Source organism: Manis javanica, chromosome 12 (assembly GCF_040802235.1).
Source record: "Manis javanica isolate MJ-LG chromosome 12, MJ_LKY, whole genome shotgun sequence".
Lineage (NCBI taxonomy): Eukaryota > Metazoa > Chordata > Mammalia > Pholidota > Manidae > Manis > Manis javanica.
Window position 1 is genome coordinate 50,133,472 of NC_133167.1, and position 25,302 is coordinate 50,158,773.

Consider the following 25,302-nt stretch of genomic DNA (forward strand, 5'->3'; position numbering starts at 1 on the left):
ACATACAAATACACACACATACACACACACACACATGCACACACAATATACAGTCCTTCATTCTCTTCCCAATTGTGAAAATATAAATATATTTAAGAAGTTAAGCCAGACAGTGAAGTCAGCCTTCATTTTTTTTTTTAATTTTTAAATTGAAACTTTTATTGAGAAAACTGTAGATCACATGCAGCTGTAAGAAATAATATGGAGAGACCCATGTACACTTTGCCCAGTTTTCCCCAATGGTAACATTTTGCAAAATTCTAGTATAATATCTAGCTAGTATAATATAGTATATTCTAGTATAAAAACAGCATATTGACCTCATTATAATCCACCCATCTGATTTAGATTTCCCCAGTTACACTGGTATTCATATGTGTGTATTAATTTCTATAGACTTCTATCACATGTGTAGGTTCATGGTCCAGTACCATAGTTAATCATTTGGAAGATGATTAACAGTTCCAACAATACAAGAATCCTTTGTTGCCATTTAACCATACCCATTTAACTCCCTTTATCCCCTCCTATACTGCCCCCTGCTCAAATCCCTGGGAACTAACTACTAATCTTTCCCCGATTCCTATATAATTTTTTCCATTTCAAAATGTTATATAAGTTGACTTATACAGTATGTTACCCTTTTAGATTGTTTTTGTTCACCCAGCTGAATTTGGTGTAGATTCCCCAAGTTGTATGTGTATACATCAACAATTTGTCCTCTTCAATTGTTGAGTGGTATTCCATGGTACATACGTACCATAGCTTATTTAATCATTTACCTGTTAAATGACATCAGGACTGATTCCACATCTTGACTATAACAAATAAAGCTGGTTTAAATATTCAGGAACAGGTTTTCATATGAATATGTTTTCATTCATCTGGGGAAAATGCTCAGGAGTACACTCGCCAGTTGTATAGAATAGTGGTATATATATAGTGGTATGTTTAGTGTTTCAAGAAACTGTCAAAATGTTTTCCAGAATGGCTGTACCTATTTATATTCTTGTCAGTGATGTAGAGTGACCTGGTTTCTCTGCATCCTCACCACCATTGTGCAATATCACTATTTTATATTTTAGTTATTCTGATAGATGAATAGTGCTTTCTTATTGTAGTGCATTTCTTTTTTTTAAAAATACTTTCTTTGGTTATTTTCATTGGAAATAAATCGTTTTGATTTACATGTTTGATTTCTAATATTCTTGTTAACATCTTCAAATTTCTGTTTCTTCAAACACACCAAATAATTTATCAATATGGGTTTTCTTATATTAATCACCTATGGGGAACTTTCTATCTCTACTCTACTGTGGATTACTTGCTTTCTAGTCCTGCACATGGCTGACATTCTGTACGTCCCTCACTTACATCTGCTGAATTTCTTTCAATTCTCTTTTGAGTTAGAGATTCTGTTTTCGGGAACATATTTTCTCTTTCTATTTTAGTCTCATTTTGATTGAGAGCTTTCAATACCCCTTACACCATTCTGAAAAAGGATACACTCTAAGTAAGTTTGGGGTGATTTTCCTATCTGAAAAAATTTTTATTATGGTCTCACATTTCAGTGAGAGTTATTTGAAATCCTCAAAATTTGAAAACATTGCTCTACTATTTCCCACTTTCCAGTTCTGCTTCCTTTCCTTCATGTACCTCACCCCCTTTCTGTAAGTATTTAGGCTCTTCTCTTATCCTCGTCAGTCTAAAATACAATAGTGTGCCTTGGTTTGTTTCTTTGTCCATTCATTGTTTTTGGTTTTGCTGTTCTGTCAAGGTAAGGCCTTTCTTCAACATATGGTACATTGTGGCTATCTAAAAAGAGGAAGATGCTGAAGGACTAATTAGAAGCACTATGTTCATTATAGAGGCTCATTGACAGCTAGACCTCAGTTAGTATTAAGGGACCATTTCCTTGGGGAGAACTCAAATGTGCATATTTATAAGTATTTTCTCTTAAGCTGGTCATTTCCACCAAAACCTCCAATTTTCTATTTGGTAGATGTAAGTCAGTATTCTTGAAGTCCAGAGAGGGAAAGTAGTGTGTTTGTATGGGTTGTAATCATCATTATAAAGATTTTTACTTAATCCTACCAGTGCTCAGTATACTGACTCACCTTTCTCCACAGAAGGACCTGGTTTAAAACAGAGTCTGTTTATCTCTCCAGAGTGTAAACACTCCATAATCTGATGGGAAGGGAAGAGTGGCTGACGTCATGGGCTGGGAAAGGACTTCTGGTTGTCTAACTTCTCTAAAGACTTTCAAATGATCTGTTTGTTGAGAGCTTGAGTCTCCATCCCTTCCTATGGGCCCGTGGCACTTACTATTCTTGAGCCAATCTGCCCACTCTTGGTTGCTTTCTCTCCTTAGATCAGATAAATTCATTACTGCTTGTCTGTGTGCTTTCTGGATTACAAAATTTCAATAAACAACTTATTTGTTTTGGTGTGATGAATTGATACCATTCTTGATCCTTTACAATAATTATGCAGCATTTTATGAGGAATGGAGAGAAATGTGTACTTTCAGTTCTGTGTAACCAGAAGTTATATGTGATTCTGTAGAACTTTCATTGTACGTTGAAAATTATGTCATCTTTTGTTATGAAATATAATCTTTTATACATGATTTAATGAATCTGCATGGTGCGATTGCCTGTTAATTAACATTTAAATTTCAATTTTAATATCAGGTTTCCAACTGTATTTCCAGTAATTTAATTTAAATGTGTATGATTTATTTTATTTAAATGTAAAATAATCTAGGAAAAACTATTAGAACTAATAAATGGATTCAGCAAAGTTGCAGGTTATAAAATCAATATATATTGATTTTATATATACATATATATATAGGAATCTGTTGCATTCCTATATTCATACAATAAACTAACAGAAAGAGAAATCAAGAAAACAACTCCATTTATAATTGCATCAAAAAGAATGCTCACGGATAGGAATAATAAATATCGTCAAAATGGCCATCTTGCCCAAAATAATTCACAGATTCAATGCAGTCCCTATCAAAATACCAATGGCATTTTTCAATGAACCAGAGCAAATAATCCAAAAATTTACATAGAACCAAAGAATGCCCTGAATAGCCAAAGCAATCTTGAGAAAGAATAACAAAGCTCAGGGTATTACACTCCCTGACTTCAAGCTATACTACAAAGCTACTGTAATCAAAACAGTATGGTAATGGCAGAAGAACAGACCCATAGATCAATGGAACATAATAGAGAGCCCAGAAATAAACCCATACATATGTGGTCAATTAAAATATAACAAAAGAGGCAAGACTATACAATGGGGAAAAAAGACAGTCTCTTCAATAAATAGTGTTGGGAAAATTGGATAGTTACATGGAAAAGAATGAAACTGGATTACTCTCTAACATCATATACAAAAGTAAAATAAAATGGATAAAGGCTTAAATATAAGGTCTTTATATTTAGAAACCAGTATACTCTTAGATGAAAACATAGGCAAAAATCTCTTCAAAATAAGCATGAGCAATTTTTATCGGATACATGTCCATGGACAAGGGAAACTAAAGCAAAAGTAAACAAGTGGGACTACATCAAACTAAAAAGCTTCTGTACAGCAAAGGACACCATCAGCTGAACAAAAGGTAACCTACAGTATGGGAGAATATATTCTCAAATGATATATCCAATAAAGGGCTAACATCCAAGATATATAAAGAGCTGATATGACTCAAAAGTATGGGAGAATATATTCTCAAATGGTATATCCAATAAAGGGTTAACATCCAAGATATATAAAGAGCTCATATGACTCAACACCAAAAAAAAAAATTAATAACCTAATTAAAAAATGGGCAGAGTACCTGAACAGACATTTTTCCAAACAAGACATGCATATGGCCAACAGGCACATGGAAAGATGCTCCACATCACTAATCATCAGGGTATGCAAATCAAAATCACAATGAGAAATCACCTTACAGCAGTCAGAATGGACATGATCCAAAAAAAGACAAGAAATAACAAGTGTTGGTGAGGATGTGGAGAAAAGGGAACCCTCTGATACTGCTAGTAGGAAGGTAAATTGGGGCAGCCACTATGGAAAACAGTGTGGAGATTACTCAAAAAACTAAAAATAGAAATACCATATGACCCAGTAATCCCACTTCTGGAAACTGTCCTGAAGAAAACAAAATCTCTGATTTGAAAAGATAAGTGCACCCTATGTTTATTGCCAAATCATTTACAGTAGCCAAGATATGGAAGCAACAAAAGAGTCCATCAACAGATGAATGGATAAAGAAGACATGGTACATATATGCAATGGGATACTATTCAGTCCAGAAAAGGAGAGAGATCTTGTCATTTCCAACAACATGGATGGACTAGAGGGTATTATGCTAAGTGAAATAAGCCAGGTGGAGAAAGGCAAATATCATATTATTTCATTTAAATGTAGAATCCAAAAGCAAAAACAAAAAAAAATGAACAATGCAGCAATGCAAAGATGCTAAGAAATGACTGGTGGTTACCATGGGGAGGGGTTGGGGTGAAATAGGTGAAGGAGCTAAAGAGGCACAAAATCTCAATCGTAATATAAATTAGTCATGGGGATGAAAGTACAGCATAGAGAATATAGTCGATAGTTTTGTAACATCTGTCTATGTTGACAGATAATACTGAAATAGTTGGAGTGAGCGTTTAATAATGGAGATTAAAAGGAAAAATCTGGGAGAATGCTTAGAATGAGGAGCAACCAATATGGTATTCCACAGTTGTTAACAAGTCCATTTAGATTAATAGATTTAAGGAAAGCATGTCTTCATAATGCTAAGATCTATTTTTAAAATACATGGACCAGGCAAAACTATGGAGACAGTAAAAAAAAATAGTGGTCTCTAAGAGTTAGGGTGAGATTGGAAGGGTGAATAGCCAGAGCACAGAGGATTTTTAGGGCAGTGAATATTTTCTGTATGATATTATAATGATGGATTATATTATTTGTCAAGTTATACATTTGTCTAAACATGTAGAATGAACAACACCAAAAGTGAACCCTAAGGTAATCTATGGTTTTTAGGTGATTATGATGTATCAGTGCAGGTTTATCAATTGTAACAAATGTACCACTCTGGTGGGAGATGTTGACAATAGGGGGCACTACACATGTGTGGTGGTAGAGGATATATGGCAACACTCTGTCCTTTCCCCTAAATTTTTCTCTGAACCTAAAACTGTTCTGAAAAAAGAATTTTTGTTGTGGATGTTTAATGTGTGGACAAGGAATAAAAACTGTAAATTAATATACATCCCTAGATCTATTTCTGCTTATGCCTCTAAAAATAACATAAAGGATATGGAATGAAAAATTAAATCCATAACACTATTAGATATCAAGAAGACATGCCATTAGAAGGCCATCCATTTGGGAAATTTCCAAAATATTTTAAAAATATTAAGTCAAAGAGTTGGAGGAAGCTAGAGCACAAACATATCCCAGAAGCTAATTCCCATTGAGTTAGAGAGTGGGGAGCAAATTATTTATGGGAGTGAGTTCTGAAAGCCAAAAGTAATGATCAACAGGAGATGGACAGGTCATCTCCCTTTGCTGCACTGAGCAGCTGAATCATATAAAATCCTGACTGGCTTTAGGACAACTAGGAATAATAAAATCCTGCCTCCCCTCAACCTTAGGAAACAAATAGCTGAGACTACGTGCCTGGCAACACATCCTGTCCCTCTCCCACAATTTTGGGACACGTATTCTATAATATGAATTCCATTCTAAATATATTCTAACCAAACACTAAACAACCAACAGAGCACTGTGAAGATTTAGAATCTTTCATAACTTTGATGAATCTTTTAGAAAGCTAAAAGAAAGGAAAAAGGAAGCAATAAATATAGGCAAGAGTTTAAAAAAGGTGTTTCAAAAACAAAAAGAGCCAGAATGGCCATAAAAATATTTAAGGTGTTCCACATTATTGGCAATCAGAGAAAAATACAATGTCAAAAAAAGTATCACATCTATAATTTGTAAGTTGAAGAAAATGTAAAAGTTTGGCAGTCCTAAGCATAGGAACAAATTTGGAGAAAAGAGGCATTTGATGCAGAAATGAGGAAGTAAATTGTTACAATCACTCGAGAGCTATGTAAAACCTAGTAAACTAATAGATGTACATACTGTACAATATAGCAATTCTGCTATGAACATACCCTAGAGAAACTCCTGTATCTGTGAAAATGAATACAAGTATCAATATATCTTCTGTAGCATTGTTTTTCATAGCAAAACTACTGGGAACAACCTTTAATTTTAACTATAAGCATTAACTGTCAACATACAAACACTGAAAACACAGTAATGGGTTGAAACAGCAAGTTACACCTGGCTCTATAAAATAACTTTTTAAAACACACAAAGATATACAATATTAAAGAAAGTAGTCCTCTTTACCTGCAAGAGATACATTCCAAAACCCTCAGTGGATGTCAGAAACTGCGGAGAGCACCAAACCCTATGTATACTGTTTTTTCTACATGTACACACCTATAATAAAGTTTAGTTTGTAAATTAGGCACAGTGAGAGATTAACAACAATAATACAATAGCATAATTAAAACAATATATTGTAATAAAAGTCATGTGAATATGGTCTTTCTCTCAAAATTACTTATTGTACTGTACTCATCCTTTCCATTTTGTGATGGTGTGAGATGATAAAATGGCTGTGCAATTAGATGAAGTGAGGTGGTGAATAATGTGTGCATTGTGATGTAGCATTGGGCTACATTGACTCAAAAAAGGGATCATCTGCTTCCACATGTGTTTGACCTTGGGTAGCTGAAACAGTAGAAAATGAAACCATGGATAAGGGGTGAGTACTGTATATGGAAAAGTATGAACGCTTGAGTAGGAATGATGGTGCTTTCTGGGAAAAGGAAGGCAATAGGATTAGGAAAGGATAAGAAGAGTACTTTAACTATTTCTATGACCTTTGTTTCCTTAAAATTCTTTTCTGAAAAAAATGTGTCAAATATTAACATTCATTAAATATGTGTGGTGTCGAAATGCATGTTTAAAATTGCTCTGTTCTCTATCTTTGATATATTTCAAATTAAAATTATATTAAAAATTAAATACATACCTACATAAAAAACTGCATAGGGATGTTTATAGCAGATTTATTCTTAATTGCTTATTCATAATCCAAAATCTTGAAAGTAACCAAGCCTTTCAGTAGGTGAATAGATAAACTGTTATACATCCAGACAATAGAAATTTATTTATTGCTAAAAAGAAATGAGCTATTATGCCATGGAAAGATATGGAGTAACCTTAAAATGTACATAACTCTGAAAGAAGTCAACATGAAAAGTCTATATGCTATATGATTCTAAATATGGGACATTCTGGAAAAAGCAAAAATATGGAGACAGTAAAAAAATCAGTGGTTGCCAGGGGCTGGAGTGGTGGGAAAAGCACAAAGGATTTTTAGAGCAGTGAAATCTGTGTGACATCTGTGTGATATTCTAATGACAGGCACATGTCTTTATAGTTTGTCCAGACCCACATAATGTGCAACATCTCAGGTAAATTATGGCTTTTGGGTGATAATGATGTGTCAATGTACATTGATCAACAGTAGTAAATGTACCATTCTCATGGGGAATGTTGATAATGGGGAAGGCTGTGAATATTTGGGGGCAGGTTTATATGAGAAATCTCTGCACATTCTCCCAAATTTTGCTGTGATCTTAAACTTCTAGAAATAAGCTATTAAAAAAAGAAAACCAAAAATATTACATTAAAAACAGTGCAAAATTAAAAATAAAACTTTCATAACTGCTCTGAGACAAAGAGGCAAGTAATAAATAAGGACACTGGGAACTCTATACCAAATCATGTTGGATGTAGTCAAAGAGATGTTCAGAAGAAAATATTTGCTTTAACTGCAGTCTTTACAAAGTAAAAGATTATATTGAATAAGTGAGCATTTGGTTTTATTTCTCTTGCTATTGTATGTTATTAGTCTGGTTACAATACTCCACTTTTCTCACATGGGGCTGTTGTGGAAGATGGGGAATGAGTAGATTCTGAGGAGAGATTTCTGGAGGGGTGGGCTGTAGGTAAAATTGCAACATTTCCAAAATTTCTTGCCTAGCTTTATTACATCGCCATATCAATATTTGCTTCCAAGGGGTGAAAAGAAGTAGCCTTTCTCCATATCAATAGGTAATTATACAGGGGAGTGAGTGCTTATCTGAACCTGAGTGGTTGGGTGGGGCCCTTTTCTGCCCCTGGGTCATGAGAGACATGGGAGAGCAGAAGTGGACAACTGCTTGTAAGCAATAAATGGGTTTCTCTCACTAATTTTTCTCCTTGACTGATTCTGGTTCAAAGGTGTTTTGCCCTGGGTTTGGAAAATATTTTCCATCTGGAGTTACATCTGGGGGTATTCAGCAGGACCTCCGAATCCGAAACTATCTTCATGGGGTACAAACCTTGGGCAGACTGCCCCTAGGGATGCCCTGAGTTACAGGGGCACTCTCTGTGGTTGAAGTATGGGACACATTAGTATATGCTGAAATTCTAGGTCTTAGAAGAGCCCTTTGCTTGTGTTTGGTATCTAAGAGAAACTATTTGTATGAGGACAGCAATACCTTATTTACATCACTTCTCCCATCTCATGTCTGCATAAACCGGGTTCTTTTCTGGAACCTGGAGTATAGACCTTATTGAAAATTCCTGAGCATTTTATTCTCACCAGACACATGAATTTTTCAGAGCTGTGACCCCAGTTTTATATAATCTGTAGCAAGTTTCTCTTTGCATAAATTATTTCCCTGAATATGCCATGTGACAAAGTTAGGATCTCTCCCAAAATGCATAATTGTTTCTATCTACACCATTGTTGGGACCTTTTGCCTCTTTTAGGCCTGTGACGGCTGCAGACTGGAGCTTTCCATCCTCCCTCCTTACGTCCGCGTGTTCGTGGCCTAACTAGCTTCCCGCACGCCGTGCTCTTGGCTCTAACTCCGCCTCCCCACCTGACCCGAAACCTGCCTAAAGACCCTAGTGACAGATGAGATAATCAATTCCCATTGGTTTCTGTTACTTCCTTATCTTCCCCTATATAACTAAGCCTCTGATGGAATAAAGCTGAGTTTTGCTGTGCCCTTGAGGCTGACACATCTCCTGGCTTGGTGTGGTTTTGTTTTTCCCCTGATCTCGGGAGGGTGTCCAAGCCGCCAACACTTGCCCTCTCTCTCAGCCCCAGGGATAACAGGCTGGTCCTGCTTGTCCCCCCGCCTTCTTGTTGCTGAAGAGCAACACACCATGAATTCAGGATTTAGTGGTTCAGTTTTTGATTGGTAAATGAGGCAGTTTCAGTGTGTGCACTGAGAAGGTTAATTCTATGGTAGCAATCATCCCATCTGAGGAAAAATAAAATAATTTTCTGTACTACATTCCTTAGGGCCCAGCAGAGAAAGAGACATTTGCTGACGGTCACATGCAATCTATATAAGTAGTGCTTGCAATACTGACTTCAAAACTTCATTTATAAAGGCAAAATAATTTGAAAAGTTATGAGACTATTAAATTGAGAACATGGTTTGTGGACAACAGTAGAATATGAAATGATGAGAGTAGACATGAAATCACACAGGGGTAAACAAAGGACTATCATAGAAAAAGAGGAATAGAAACTTAGAATCTACCAATTTTAAATAGAAGATAAAGGAAATAAATACTATGGTGGAGACTGGGTGAAATTGTGAGACCTCTCAAAGAGGGAGGGAATACTGGTATTTGGAAAGAAAAGAAGTAAGAGGTGGGATGGAGAGTTAATAAAACTGAATAACTATTATGTGCCAGAAACTGTGATAAGGAAAAGAAAATTCAGCAAGGGGATTACCAATAATGTTAAATATCATTGAGAAATCTACTATAAAGAGAAATGAAAGGACCTCTTTGCTTTGATATTTCAAAGACAGTTATTTGTAATAACAATATTATCTACCAATGCTTACACTAGATGTTGTTTTATATCCTGCCATCTTGCTCTTGTTGGGAAGTTGGGCCTATAAACAGAAATCACTTTTGTGATAAGGCAATTTAATAATACAGACAAGGAAATGTGAAACCTCAGACATAGAAAATAAGGAGTTTATTTCTCACTTTTAGAAAGACTTATAAGCATACATGATTTGTCCTTTCTATTATGCTCTTCACCATAATGATCACCATTTATATCCATTTTGGTCATGTAAATATATTTGGTATTTGTCCTCTCATTTCCACATTGAATCTGTCATCACTTCTTACCTGTTTTGCTACACTGGCCTCCACACCAGTATCTCTATTTCAATTATACCACATTGTAATCTAATCTCAAAGAACTGCCAGAATTATTTTTCTAAAATAAACCTGTATAGTTATTATATTTAAATTAAAACCCTTAATTAAAACCCTTCACTGGGTCACCATAGACCTCGAACTAACTACCCTAACACACAAAGCACTTAATTATCTGCTCTTGCTCCATAGAATCATGGAAATCTGAGCAGCTTTCTATCATAACACTTGTTGCACACTCCTAATTTCTGTACAGCTTTGTGTTTTATAATTTCCTTAGAGCGTTAGATGTCTTTCAGTTCTGTCTCCTTATAGTTTAAAACAATGCCTGGAATATATAACAATGCATAATTTTGATGGATTGAATATATAGATACAGAAAAACCTGTGGAAATGTTTAGTTTTGTCTGCTTGGCAATACATTATTTAAATAAAATTATAAAATTAATTGAATGAACTCTGCAACAGTCATATGTCTTATAAACTTCCCATTGTATATACTTTTTCATAGCCTATATCCTTCCATACAATTTTGAATTATACACATATGCCTTACTTATTCTTTATCCAATATTTGCAGCAGAAGAGGGCAAAAAAGAAAGGCATTATCCCTTTTAAGCCATCTTCATCCTAGAACATGGGCTTTAAAGATGCACATTTTTTTTTTTTTTAGAAAATTATTTTTTATTGAAGGGTAGTTGACACACAGTATTACATTAGTTTTAGGTGTACAACACAGTGATTGAACATTTATATACATGATAATTCTAGGTACCAGCTATCACCATACCAAGTTGTTACAATATTTTGACTATATTCCTTATGCTATACATTACATCCCGGTTACTTATTTATTTTACAATTGGAAGTGTATACTTTTTTTCTTTTTTCTTTTTTCTTTTTTTTTTTTGTGAGGGCATCTCTCCTATTTATTGTTCAAATGGTTGTTAACAACAATAAAATTCTGTATAGGGGACTCAATGCTCAATGTATAATCATTAATCCACCCCAAGCCTAATTTTCGTCAGTCTCCAATCTTCTGAAGCATAACAAGTTCTTACATGGAGAACAAACTCTTACATAGTGAATAAGTTACATGGTGAACAGTACAAGGGCAGTCATCACAGAAACTTTCAGTTTTGATCATGCATTATGAACTATAAACAGTCAGTTCAAATATGAATATTTGTTTGATTTTTATACTTGATTTATATGTGGATACCACATTTCTCTCTTTATTATTATTTTTTTTAATAAAATGCTGAAGTGGTAGGTAGATGCAAGATAAAGGTAGAAAACATAGTTTAGTGTTGTAAGAGAGCAAATGTAGATGATCAGGTGTGTGCCTGTAGACTATGTGTTAATCCAAGCTAGACAAGGGCAATAAAACATCCCTGGATGCAGCAGATTTCTCTCAGAACGGGGCGGGGGGGGGAGGTTCTAAGCCTCACCTCTGTTGATCCCCAATTTCTCACCTGATGGCCCCCCTGCGACTGTGCCTGTCTTAGGTTGTTCCTCCCTTGAGGAATCTTACCTGTCTCTGGCTAACCAGTCATCTTCCGGGGCCATACAGGGAAATGTAAAGTTGGTAAGTGAGAGAGAAGCCTTATTGTTTGAAAAGGTTAGTTTTTTACTTCTTTGCATATTTATGCCCTGTGGCTTCTATGCCCAGCATTTGTCTTGAGGTATAAAGATGCGCATTCTTATCCAGATTCTAGTCAGTGGATTAATTTAGCTGGGATCTCCCAAAGGACTGTATATGCCCCCACGGTCCCTGTAGAGAAGCTTGGTACTGTAATAGCAGCTCCAAAAACAGGAAAAGGCACTAAAGGTGTTTCTTCAGATCTTTCTATCCACAACACCACAACTTCCAAACAATTAAGGAACACAACAGCTCTGAATTGTTTAGCCTAGAATATACAGGCAGAGCTCTCCCTTCATCCTTTAAAGCCACAATGTCTTGCAGAATTCTAAGTGAATATTTTGAAAGGCAAAAGATCACACAACCCCATATGCTTCCCTCTTCCCTCATTCATATAAAGAATACCTAATCCCCTTTACTTTGTACATCCATAGTTATTTAGCCAGATATAAATAAGTTATATAAAAATGAAGGACATAGGTAATTTCCACTGATTATATCAGTGGCTGCAAAGCTAAGTAACTTTATTAGTTCTCATAATTTTCCCAGTTAACTTTCTTAGACAGATACCTCATAACAGGGTTTGATATATTACCAGGAACATGAGTGATTTCTGGATATGACTGTCCAGAATGCTTACGGAATTTCTACTAAATTTTTAAGGGTTAAGGAATAAAACCACAATACTGACAACTACAATATATTAAATATAAATTGAAAATGTATAATGTACCTGTAATAATGCAACTATGGAAAAAAGTATGGCAGTTCCTCAAAAAATTAAAAGTAGAACTACTATATGATCTAGCAATCCACTTCTAGATATATACCCAAAAGAACTGAAAGCAGGGTCTTAAAGAGATATTTGCACACCATGTAGACAGTAGCATTAATCATAATAGCCAGGAGCCAGGAGAAAACCAAATGTCTACCACCAGATGAAAAGATAAACAAAATGGTATATGCATACAATGAGATATTATTCAGCTTTAAAACAGAAGTGAATCCTGTTGCATGTTATCATGTGGATGAACCTGGAGGATGTTATGATGAATTAAATCAATTGCAAAAAGACATATTCTGTATGATTCCACTTATATGTGATATCTAACATAATAAAATTCATAGAAATTGAAAGTAGAATGGTGATTACTAGGGGCTTAAGAGAAGGAGGAAATGAGATGGTGCTATAGGGGTACAGAACAATTTTGCAAGACATGAAAGTTCTGGAGATCTGTCACACAGCAATGCAAATAAATTTGGTGCTACTGACCACTCATTTAAAAATGGTTAAGATAGTAAATTTTATGTTGTGTACTTTTTACAATCATTTAAAAATATTATAATTTCAAAATACAAAACATACAGAAGTTGCCACAAATTAAAAAATGTTATAGTTGAATAGGACTTCAAGTATCATTTAATCCAACATTTGTCATTCTAACACATGAAAACTAACAGAGAGGAGGTAATATGCTTTGCAGAAGAGCATATGGCTCTTTAGTGGATAAATTAGGTACCCAAATCAAATTTCTTGAATTAAAGGAGAGCTCTTTATATGACTTTTCCTTCTTTTAGGTATTTTTTTTATATTTACACCAAACAAGCAGTGTGCAGCTTTCTATTTTAAATCATTTTTTAAAATTCAAGCATAGTAAATGTAATATATTTTATTTTTTTTATCCTTATTATGTGAAAACATGGGTAAACTATATCTAGTCATTTTTCTACCCTTTCTGTGTAATGTAAAAAGTAGAGATTCTTGCTATCACAATTTTGCAGGAGAATTAATTGCTTTTTTGGACATATATTTATTCTAAACTAATTATTTCTATTCCTTTCCTTTGGCAGAATTCATAAGAAAACATGCTTCATCATGTCAGTTTTCTACCTAGTAAAGCTTCTCCCCCCTCTCCTCCCTAACTTCAGCAGAGAAAATTCAACACCAGCAATTTTAAGTTTGTACTGCCAGGAAAAGAAAAGGGGAAAATCTTCCCTTTATGAAACACTGTATCATAACAAATAGAGTACTATAGGATTTGATTGGATTTGGATTCACAATGGCTGCTGTTATTAAGAATAACAAGTCCTTGACCCAAGGCTAATCAGAAGCTTAAGTAAAATAAAATCCTAGGATTTGATAATGCATTTCTAAAATTTGTAAAACAGATAGATTTAATTTTAAGATTATATGTAATTACTATTTATATTACATAATCTCCCATTGGGGCAACTTAATTGCTATATTCTTATACAATTAGCTGGTCAAGTCATAAAAGGGAAGCACTGTAGACTCCAGAAGGTAGGGAATGGTATCGACTGCATGGTAAGTATACAGGATGGTAGTGCCATTTTTTCATGTCTTAAATTTCAAAGATCTTTTAAAATACATTCCTCAATGAAACATATATGCTGTTGTTACTTTCTCTTAATAAGAGTTTTTTTCTTTCTTCCTTTCTCCTTTTCTCATTAACAGAATAGGAAAAGACAGTATAGAAATATGAAGCCAAATAAGAGATGCTTTTTTTCCTGAGAAACTTGCACACACCACTAGAGAAGGAATTAATGCCAGACTCAGGTAGAGCCTGCGATTGGATTTGGCCTACTCCTAGGGAGCCAAAGTGAGTAGGAAGATGTATTAGTATTAAATATTGCCTTTGACAAGTTAATTCATATTAAAAGCAGCATGGCCCATTAGGAAACACTTGAAATTTTATAATTGATTAAAATTGAAATTTAGCTGTGGTTTTATGAAAAAAAGACCTATAATGGTGTGGATTGCACATTTCAATTAGAAACTTGATTTGTATTTTAATGAAATAAGAAATCCCATAGCAGTTATCCATTTTTTTTAATTCCCCATAGATCAAGGCAAGAGCAGGAAAGTTTGGGATACTAGAGGCTGAATAAAAATAAGTGATAAGGTAGAAAGAGGAGAGAAAATGATCACAGAATAATAAAATAGTGCAATTTTTCACTGAACTTCTCCAAATTCCAGATTCTTTGTTTCTTTTTTTTTCAATATACAAAGAAAAATTATCTCTGAATCTATCTGTTGACTGCTTTGCTTCTCAGAGCATGAGCACTGATTTCATTTATTCTCCAAAGTTTACACCTCAAGTTTAACATAATTTACAAATAGGAGATTTTATGGCTATTAATGATCATCACATCACAAGTACTATTTGCAGGAATTTCCTGATTCTATGTCTCTTTTCCTAGAAATCAGTCTTCCACCATGGTTTGGGAAAACATTTTCTCCATAGTTACAAGTCTACTTTTTCAATCCTTTTTCAGTCAAGTTCAGGGTCCCAAGCCCTGGTATATCTACCACTATTATGAAAAACATGTATTTTCACCATATAATAAACTTTGTAGATTTGCATGCTGGCTCAATGATGATATCTTATTACATGATTAAACATTAATTAATACCTAAAACTGCAAACACCTAAGTATGTATAGCTGGGTTATCACCCAGGTTTGGAATTTGTCAAAAGTTAATGAAAAACAGTACGAGCAGTCTTAAAGACAGAAACCTTCTCCCCAAACCACATATAATACAAAAATATAGCAAATACAACTAATCCTGAAGGGTGACCAGAAAGAAGACTGCAAGTGACTGTCTACATCTAGGGAAAAGAGAAGACCTCATGGAAAAGGGTAAAATAAAAATAGCAAAGCTATGATCAGCAGGACACAAGCCCTCCCTCCACCCCAGCTCACTGGCGGGAGCAAGAGAAATGGAGTGGGGAGGGAGTAGAAGCCCAGAACTGATGAGTACCCATCCCTGGGGATGTGCTCTTGGAGCATGAACCCTTATTACATAGTGCTCTGGAGACTACTGGAGTCAGAAAGCAAAGACAGGCAGAATACTCAGAGAGACTGAGATTCCAGCTGCTTGTGGAGAACAGGTACTCACAACTGGTCTCTCCAGGAAAAAAGAAATGTGGAAACTTTGAAAGACTTTCCAAAAGAAACAGGGGTACTAAAGGGGCAAGAATTACACAGAGCTTGCTGCTCAGAATGGACAGGTGAACAAAATCATCCCAGCACACACAGCCCACCAAGTTGGGAACTTTCAGGAGCTTCAGGTGCTCCATCCCCCTGGTTGCTGATGCAAGCCTAGGCACCCAACTGTGATATGTAGCTTGCTGCTCCTTCTGCCTGGCCAGCACCAGTTTGCAAACCTGTTGCCACTGCCATTGTGCCAGGCCAACCAGAAGGTGGCTTTGCCTACAGAAGCTACAGGAGCATAAATCAGAGGCTCATCCATGCATGCATGGCCTACTGGCCCTGGCACTGGAGTCAGGCACTACAGCCAGGAAGCAGGAAAGAACTCTTTCTTCCCAGCAGGACCATGCCACCCACCTGGGACCCCAGCCATCATTCCAGGTGGTAGGCAGCTCCACAGAGAGTAGAGCTTCTGGGCACTAGAGAGTGCCACCTACACAAAGTTATTATTCTATAGTATTAATTAGAAATATGAAATGGAAAAATAATCTGGTACAAACGAAAAACGCTCAAACACCAGAAAGAGAGCTAAGTAAAATTGAAATCATCAATCTTCTTGATAAAGATTTCCAAATAAATATAATAAACATGCTCATGGAGCTACAGAAAAATATTCACTATCTCAGGGAGAACTTCAAGAAAGAGATAGAAACTATGAAAAATGCAGTCACTGAAAGGAAACATAAAATGGAGGAATTTTAAAGCAGATCAGATGAGCTAGAGGAGACGGAAAGTGAAATAGAAATTAGGGAAAAGGAATACAAAGAAACAGGCACAGAGAGTAAAAAGAATCTCTAGGAATGAAAGAATAATAAAGTATGCAACCAACCCAAATGAAACAATATTAGCATTACAGGGGTACCAGAAAAAGAAGAAGAGAGAAATGGGGATAGAAAAGGATAGACAGTCTCTTTGAGGAAATAACTGATGAAAACTTCCCCAATCTGAGGAAGGAGATAGTCTCTCAGGCCATGGAAGTGCACAGATCTCCCAACAAAAGAGACCCAAGGAAGACAACACCAAGACATGTAATTATTAAAATGGCAAAGTTCAAGGACAAGGACAGAGTATTAAAAGCAGCCAGAGAGAGAAAAAGATCACAAAGGAAAATCCATCCAGCTATCATCAGACTTACAAGCAGACGCCATACAGGCATGATATATTTAATACAATGAAACAGAAGGGCTTTGAACCAAGAATACTCTATCAGGAAAGATTATCATTTAAATTTGAAGCAGGGCAAAAGTTGAGAGAATTTACCTCCCAAAAACTGTGTCTACAGGGTATTTTGGAGGGATTGCTATAGACTGAAGTGTTCCTAAGGCTAGAGCTGTCACCAAAGAAAATAAAATCACAATCAAGGAAGAACCAATTAATTACTAAGCAAATGCAAAATGAAATCAACTACCCACAAAATCAGTCAAGGAATACACAAAGAGGACACACAGAATATGACACCTAATAAATAAAGAGTGGAGAAGAAAGACAAAGAAAGGAGGGGGAAAAAAGAACCTTTAGACTGTGTTTGATATAGTGTAATAAGCAAGATAAGTTAGACTGTTAAAAAAGAAGCTTCCCTTGAACCTTTGATAACCACAAATCTAAAGCCTGCAATGGCAATAAGCACATATCTATTGACATTCACCCTAACGTAAATGGACTGAATGCACCAATCAAAAAAACTCAGAGTTACAGAATGGATAATAAAACCAGACCAATCTATATGCTGCCTACAAGAGACTCACTTCAAACCCAAAGACATACATACACAAATAAAAATAAGGGATAGAAAAAAATATTTCATGCAAATAATAGGAAGAAAAAAGCAGATGTTGCAGTACTTGTATCAGGCAAAATAGACATTAAATAAAAGAAAATCACAAGAGACAGAGAAGGACAGTACATAATGATAATGGAATCAATCCAACAAGAGGATATAGCCATTATAAACATCTATGCACCCAACACAGGAGCACCTGCATATGTGAAACAAATACTAACATAATTAAAAGGGGAAATAGAATGCGATGCATTCATTCTAGGAGACTTCAACACTCCACTCACTCCAAAGGACAGATAAACCAGACAGTAAATAAGGAGACAGAGGCATTGAACAATACATTAGAACAGATGTACCTAATAGACATCTACAGAACTCACCACCCAAAAGCAGAAGGATACACATTCTTCTCAAGTGCACCTGTAACATTTTCAAGAATAGATCATATACTAGGCCACAAAAAGAGCCTTAGTAAATTAAAAAGGATTGAAACTCCCTACCAGTTTTTCAGATCACAAGAGTATGAAACTAGAAATAAATTATGCAAAGAAAATAAAAAAGCTCACAAACACATGGAGGCTTAACAACATGTTCCTAAATTATCAATGGATCAATGACCAAATAAAAACAGAGATCAAGCAATATATGGAGAAAAATGTAAAGAGTAACTCAACTCCACAAAATCTGTGGGATGCAGCAATGGCCATGCTAAGAGAGAAGTACATTGCAATACAGGCTTACCTCAGGAAAGAACAATACGAAATGAGCAGTTTAAACACACTATCAATAAAACTAGAAAAAGAAGAACAAATGAGGCATAAAGTCAGTAGAACGAGGGACATAATAAAGATTAGAGCAGAAATAAATAAAATTGAGAAGAATAAAACAATAGAAAGAATCAATGAAACCAGGAGTGCTTCTTTGAGAAAATAAACAAAATAGATAAACCCCTAGCCAGCCTTATCAAGAAAAAAGAGAGAAATAAGAATCAGAAATAAGAAAATAAAAATCACTAAGGATATCACAGATATGCAAAGAATTTTTAGAAAATACTACGAAAACTTATCTGCCAACAAATTGAGTAACCTGGAAGAAATGACAACTTTTATTCCAGGGATGCAAGGATGGTACAATATTAAAAATCCATGAACATCATACACAAAATCAACAAAAAAATCATCTCAATAGATGCTGAAAAGCATTCAACATCCATTCATGATAAAAACTCACAACAAAATGGGTATAGAGGTCAAGTACCTCAACATAATAAAGGCCATATACAGAATACAAAATTAATACACAGAAATCTGTTACTTTACTATACAATAATGATGAACTAGCAGAAAGAGAAATTAGGAAAATAATTCAATTTGCAATTGCATCAAAAAGAATGAAATATCTAGGAATAAACCTAACCAAGGAGGTGAAAGACCTATACCCTGAAAACTACAAGACACTCTTGAGAGAAACTAAAGAACACACCAATAAATGGAAATACATACCATCCTCATGGATAGAAAGAATTAATATTGTCAAAATTGCCATCCTGCCTAAAGCAATCTACAGATTCAATGTAATCCCTATTAAAATATCAATAGCATTCTTCAATGAACTAGAACAAATAGTTCTAAAATTCATATGGAACAATAAAGGATCACGAAAAGCAAAGCAAACCTAAGAAGGAATAATAAAATGGGGTGATTATGCTTCCTCACTTCAAGCTCTACTACAAAGCCACAGTAATCAAGACAACTTGGTACTGGCACAAGAACAGACCCATAGATGAATGGAACAGAATAGTGAGCACAAATACAAACCCAAGCACATGTGGTCAATTAATATATGATAAAGGATACACAATGGTTATACAGTGGGGTGTTCAAATGACAGCCTCTTAAAAAACTGGTGTTGGCAAAACTGGACAGCCACATGCAAGAGAATGAAACTGGATTACTATCTAACTCCATACACAAAAGTAAGTTCAAATTGGAACCAAGACCTGAATGTCAGACATGAAACCATAAAACTCACAGAAGAAAACACAGGCAAAAATCTCTTGAATATAATAACCATTAGTACCTTTTTCCTGAGCACATTGCCTTGGGCAAGGGAAACAAAAGCAAAAATGAACAAATGGGACTACATCAAACCAAAAAGCTTCTGTACAGCAAAGGACACCATCAGCAGAACAAAAAAGCATCCTAAAGTATGAAAGAATATATTCACAAATGACATATCTGACAAGGGGTTAACATCCAAAATATATAAAGAACTCACATGCCTCAGCACCCAAAAAGCAAATAACCCATTTAAAAAATGGACAGAGTATCTGAACAGACACTTCTCTAAAGAAGAAATTCAGATGGCCAACAGGCACATGAAAAGATGCTCCATATCGCTAACTAATCATCAAGGAAATGCAAATTAAAACCACAATGAGTCATCACCTCACATCAGTTAGGATGGCCAATATCTAAAAGACAAGGAACAACAAATGCTGGCAAGGATGCAGAGAAAAGGGAACCCTCCTGCACTGCTGGTGGAAATCTAAACTAGTTCAACCATTGTGGAAAGCAATATGGAAGTTCCTCAAAAAAACTAAAAATAGAAATACCATTTGACTCAGGAATTCCTCTCCTAGGAATTTACACGAAGAAAAAAGATCCCAGATTCAAAAAAGACATATGCACCCCTATGCACTATTTACAATAGCCAAGATATGGAAGCAACCTGTGTCCATCAGTAGATGAATGGATAAAGAAGTGCTACATATACACAATGGAATATTATTCAGTCATAAGAAGAAAACAAATCCTACCATTTGCAATAACATGGATGGAGCTAAAGGGTATTATACTCAGTGAAATAAGCCAGGTGAAGAAAGACAAGTGCCAAATGATTTCACTCATTTGTGGGTTATGAAAACAAAGCAAAACTGAAGGAACAAAACAGCAACAGACTCACAGATTCCAAATAGGGACTAGCGGTTACCAAAGGGGATGGGCAGGGGAGGGTAGCTGGGGAGAAAGGGAGAAGGGGATTAAGGGGCATTATGATTAACACATATAATATAGGGGTGTCACAGGTAGACAGTACAGCCCAGAGAAGACAAGTAGTGACTACAGCACTACTATGCATTTTACTATGTTGATGGACTGTGAGTGCAATGGGATGTGGAGGGGGACTTGATAATATGGGCGAATGTAGCAACCACATGTTACTCATGTGAAACCTTCATAAGATTTTAAATCAATGATACCTTAATTTAAAAAAATTAATGAGTAGATCTTAGCATTATATTTATAAAACTAATATGGTTCAGAGATATATAGATAGGCTCTTTCTTGTCAAGACATATTTAAGCTTCCATTAATATGGAAAATATACATAAGCATAATTATTCTCATCACTATCCTTGATAAGTAGGTTAAATCATTTTACAGAACATTGCAGCAAAGTGAGCATGTTAGAAAAAATAAAACTATAGGAATACAATAAGTTCAAAATAGTACAAATATAATTTAATTATTCATAAGGCATGTCTTGTAAATCAAGTTTCTACAATGACTCAGTTAAAAATTTACTGACGGCACTTTGAAAAACAATAAAATTATGAAGAATAAGAGAAATAAAAAGACTAGACTGGGAAAAGACATGTGCTCTAAGTTTCTGTACCTATGTGTTTTTAAAATGGGTAATAATGAGATTAAGATTTCTATTTCAACCTTGTATGAAGTATTCAATTTGCATCTCTTTATTTCTTTATGTCAGAAATTTTATCAGGTAGTTTTTCAGTGCAAGGAGGGGACTTAAACTTTGGTGTGTAGTTTTGAACTTAGTCATATTTGTTTTTTTCTTTTTCTTTCCTTTTTTTAAAATTAAGATATTGATATACACTCTTATGAAGGTTTCACAAGAAAAACAATGTGGTTATTACATTCACCCTTATCATTGAGTCACCCCCCATACCCCATTGCAGTCACTGTCCATCAGTGTAGTAAGATGCCACAGAGTCCATATTTGTCTTCTCTGAGCTACACTGTCTTCCCTGTGACCCCACACACACCATGTGCACCAATCATGATACCCCCAAATCCCCTTCTTCCTCCCTCCCTACCTGCCCTTCCCCACCCCTCCCCTTTGGAGATTGCTAGCCCCTTCTTGGAGTCTGTGAGTCTGCTGCTATTTTGTTCCTTCAGTTTGCTTCGTTGTTCTACTCCACAAATGAGAGAATTCATTTGGTATTTGTGTTTCTCTTCTTGACTTATTTCACTGAGCATAATACCCTCTAGCTCTATCCATGTTGTTGCAAATGGTAGGATATGTTTCTTTTTTATGGCTGAACAGTATTCCATTGTATATATATGTATCACATCTGTTGGCAAAACTGGACAGCTACATGCAAGAGAATGAAACTGGATTATTGTCTAACCCCATACACAAAAGTAAACTCAAAATGGATCAAAGACCTGAATGTAAGTCATGAAACCATAAAACTCTTAGAAGGAAACATTGGCAAAAATCTCTTAAATATAAACATGAGCAACTTTTTCCTGAATGCATCTCCTCAGGCAAGGGAAACAAAATTAAAAGTGAACAAATGGGACTACATCATGCCAAAAAGCTTCTGTACAGCAAAGGACACCATCAGCAGAACAAAAAGGAATACTACGGTATGGGAGAATATATTTGTAAATGACATATTCAACAAGGGTTAACATCCAAAATGTATAAAGAACTCACACGCCTCAACACTCAAAAAAAAAAAAAAATGGGCAGAGGATATGAAAAAAAAGTCATTTTGCAGGGACCTGATTCTTGGTCTTTTTCAGGGAAGGCTGTGTTGGAGAGCAGCTACTCATCCCAAGGTAAGGAGCAGGAGTAGCAGAAGCGGCAGATGGAGGTGTGCTCTGTATTTAGAGTGTGCCTGGAGTCATTTGGACTTTGTCTATGATGAAAAGATTTCTTCCTCTTCTGGTCCACGGGCTTTTGTTCCCCTAGTCCATTGAATAACACTCCACTCATTCCTACTTGACATAGTTCACATTTTTGGGAGTATCCTTTCCACTCTTTATACTCTTCCTATATAATTTCTTGTGTTTCCCAGCCCCCTACAGTAGATAGGGCCATCTGTTGCATGCTTATATGTACTTTTACATTTTGGAACTTACAACATGCATGATTCCTGGATTAATATGTGAGTCTCTAATTCAATGTTGAGGAGTCCTGACTAAAGAGTCTTGACATAAGCTACTCCATTTTATAAGTGACTTTATTTTGTAAGAGACAGGTCACATCAAGAAAAAGTTACAAGAGTTACAAAAATTTAACCAACACAGTTGCCAGGGCTGGCCAGATGCTCCCAGCCAGTGGAAGGTGGATGGCTCACCCACCCGGCGGTCAGGAGTGTCACTCCACCTAGAAGGAACCAGTCCAAATGGTTGGTCAACAAGTTGAGACCAATTGCATTGAAGGTCAGGTCATATATAGGCCTGCTCTGTGCAAGGCCCGCTCTGCACACAGCCTGCTCTGCGCACGGCCCATTCTGTGCATGGCCCGCTCTGCGCAGGACCCCATTCCTGTGTATAAAAGAAGAACGAACTTGTACTTTGGGGTCTCCACCTGCAAGTATGAGAGCCCAGAATGCTGGCTAACCAATAAACGCTCTTGCTTTTGCATCCATGCATCTCCCGGTTATTTGGAGGTCTATTGCATGGACCCAACAAATGTAAACTCCTTGTGAGCAGTTACCATGTCTGTTCTGTTCTCAATCTAATCCTTCACCTATTATATATAGAATTTACCTAGTGTATAAGATATTTAATGAATATGTGTTGAAAGGAAAAATGAAACTAAGGCATTTAGAATGAAATACTAGGGATTCAAGTTTCAAAAGACAGTAGAGAAATAGAAACCTAGGAAGGAATAGAGATGAAATGATTTGCCATCATTCTATCTCTAGATTGAGATTTTATCTCAAGATTGTAAGAGTATGGTATATTAATTCAGTCTACTTAATTGTTTTGTAAGATAAAAGTAATTTTTCAAAAATGGCATTTGAGATATGGTTACAGAACCTGAGGTTCACGGTTAACATCATTCAACAGTTTAGGAGATCTGGGGTAAACTCAATGCTGACTATCTGCCATTTTAAGAATACTTAATACCTCTAGATGAGTCTTAATTTTATTTAAAATTTAAGAAGGAAAACAGGAACTGATACATAGTGGTGATTCCTTAAAGAGAACCAATTCAAAATAAAATCATTCAAATAAAATCAGAAATAAAGTTATTCAACTCTAACAGACTTAAATAATGTACTAGAATTTTAATAAACATTTAACTTCCCATCTCCCTTCTTCAAGTGATGAATAAAAGAATTAATGAAGAGAAGTATTTGAATTCCCTTGCTTGAATCTAATTTACAGACAATTTATAATTCAAAACCAGAAAATTAAGAAATAAAAGTGATTGTGAGAAGAAAGCATGAAGGTTGTTAAAGGAGCAGAAGGGAAAATGTATCAGTAGTTGCAGAAATATCTACTTATATTCATATTAATATATAAAGCTGTACTTCTGAGATTGCTATTTTTAAAATGAAATAATGCTACATTTGACTAATTTCAATTTTTTAAGTTAAGCTACTCTTAGACACAATTTTGGGCAAAATTTTATAAAAAATTGAGGATAAAATTTAATTTTTTAAAGCTTCATGCCTGTTTTTAAAAATATCCTCATGAAATGCATAGCCCATTAAGAAATGTGACCAGTTGAGGATTGGACTCTTATTCACCACCCTCTTCACACAAGAGCATTTTCACAGGGCAGTGACTCCCATCAAGGGCTATCCAACGTAAGTCATAAAATAAGACTTACTTGATACAGATTTTCTCATTCATTCAGGAAGCATGTTCACCACACTCATGTTAAACTCATACAACTGTAGGGTTTGTGTGGAACTCTGCTCCATTTTTCTCTGAAAAATGATTATGAGCACTATTTTGTTTCAAATATAGCTCTGCAGTCTTTTAAGAGATACCTTCTAATTAGGTAATGTACTAAAAAACAAACAAAACAATACCTTCTGTGAAGTTTCAGGATACAATGTAGTAGAAAAGCTGTGAAGCTCTGCGAAGACTGCTGATACCTGATTCTGAGACTTGTGGGTAGGATTCTTGGGAATCTCTTGATAGATGAGAGATAGATAAATAGATGATTGATAGATGACAGAAATTTTATGGGTAGAAAGAATTTTACATACCTATTGCTTATGAGGCACATTTACAACATTAAGGACAAAAATATTAAATATAAAATTAAGGAAAAAGATATGCAAAGCTAATATTAAAGAGAATCTAGTAGCTGCAACAATATCAGATGAAATAGACTTTAGGAAAAAAACTAAATATGAAAAATCAATCAACGTATGAAAATACCTTAGCAATCTTTAAGTCTTAGTAATAATAAGGGAAATTGTTAAAAGCACAGTGAAATCTGTGCTTAACACCCCTTCCCT

The 25,302-nt window shown here is 35.3% G+C and overlaps 1 long non-coding RNA gene across 1 annotated transcript in view; it reads right to left on the reverse strand.

The window, feature by feature from the left end:
• Positions 1-23,040: 23,040 nt before the first annotated feature.
• The window catches only part of LOC140844760 (uncharacterized), a 733,388-nt gene continuing 731,126 nt past the window's right edge, over positions 23,041-25,302 (reverse strand). The window contains exons 3-4 of the long non-coding RNA XR_012123250.1: positions 24,868-24,971; positions 23,041-23,204 (exon numbers count right to left, since the gene is read on the reverse strand). This is a non-coding gene — a long non-coding RNA (uncharacterized lncRNA). The remainder of the gene's footprint in view (positions 23,205-24,867; positions 24,972-25,302) is intronic.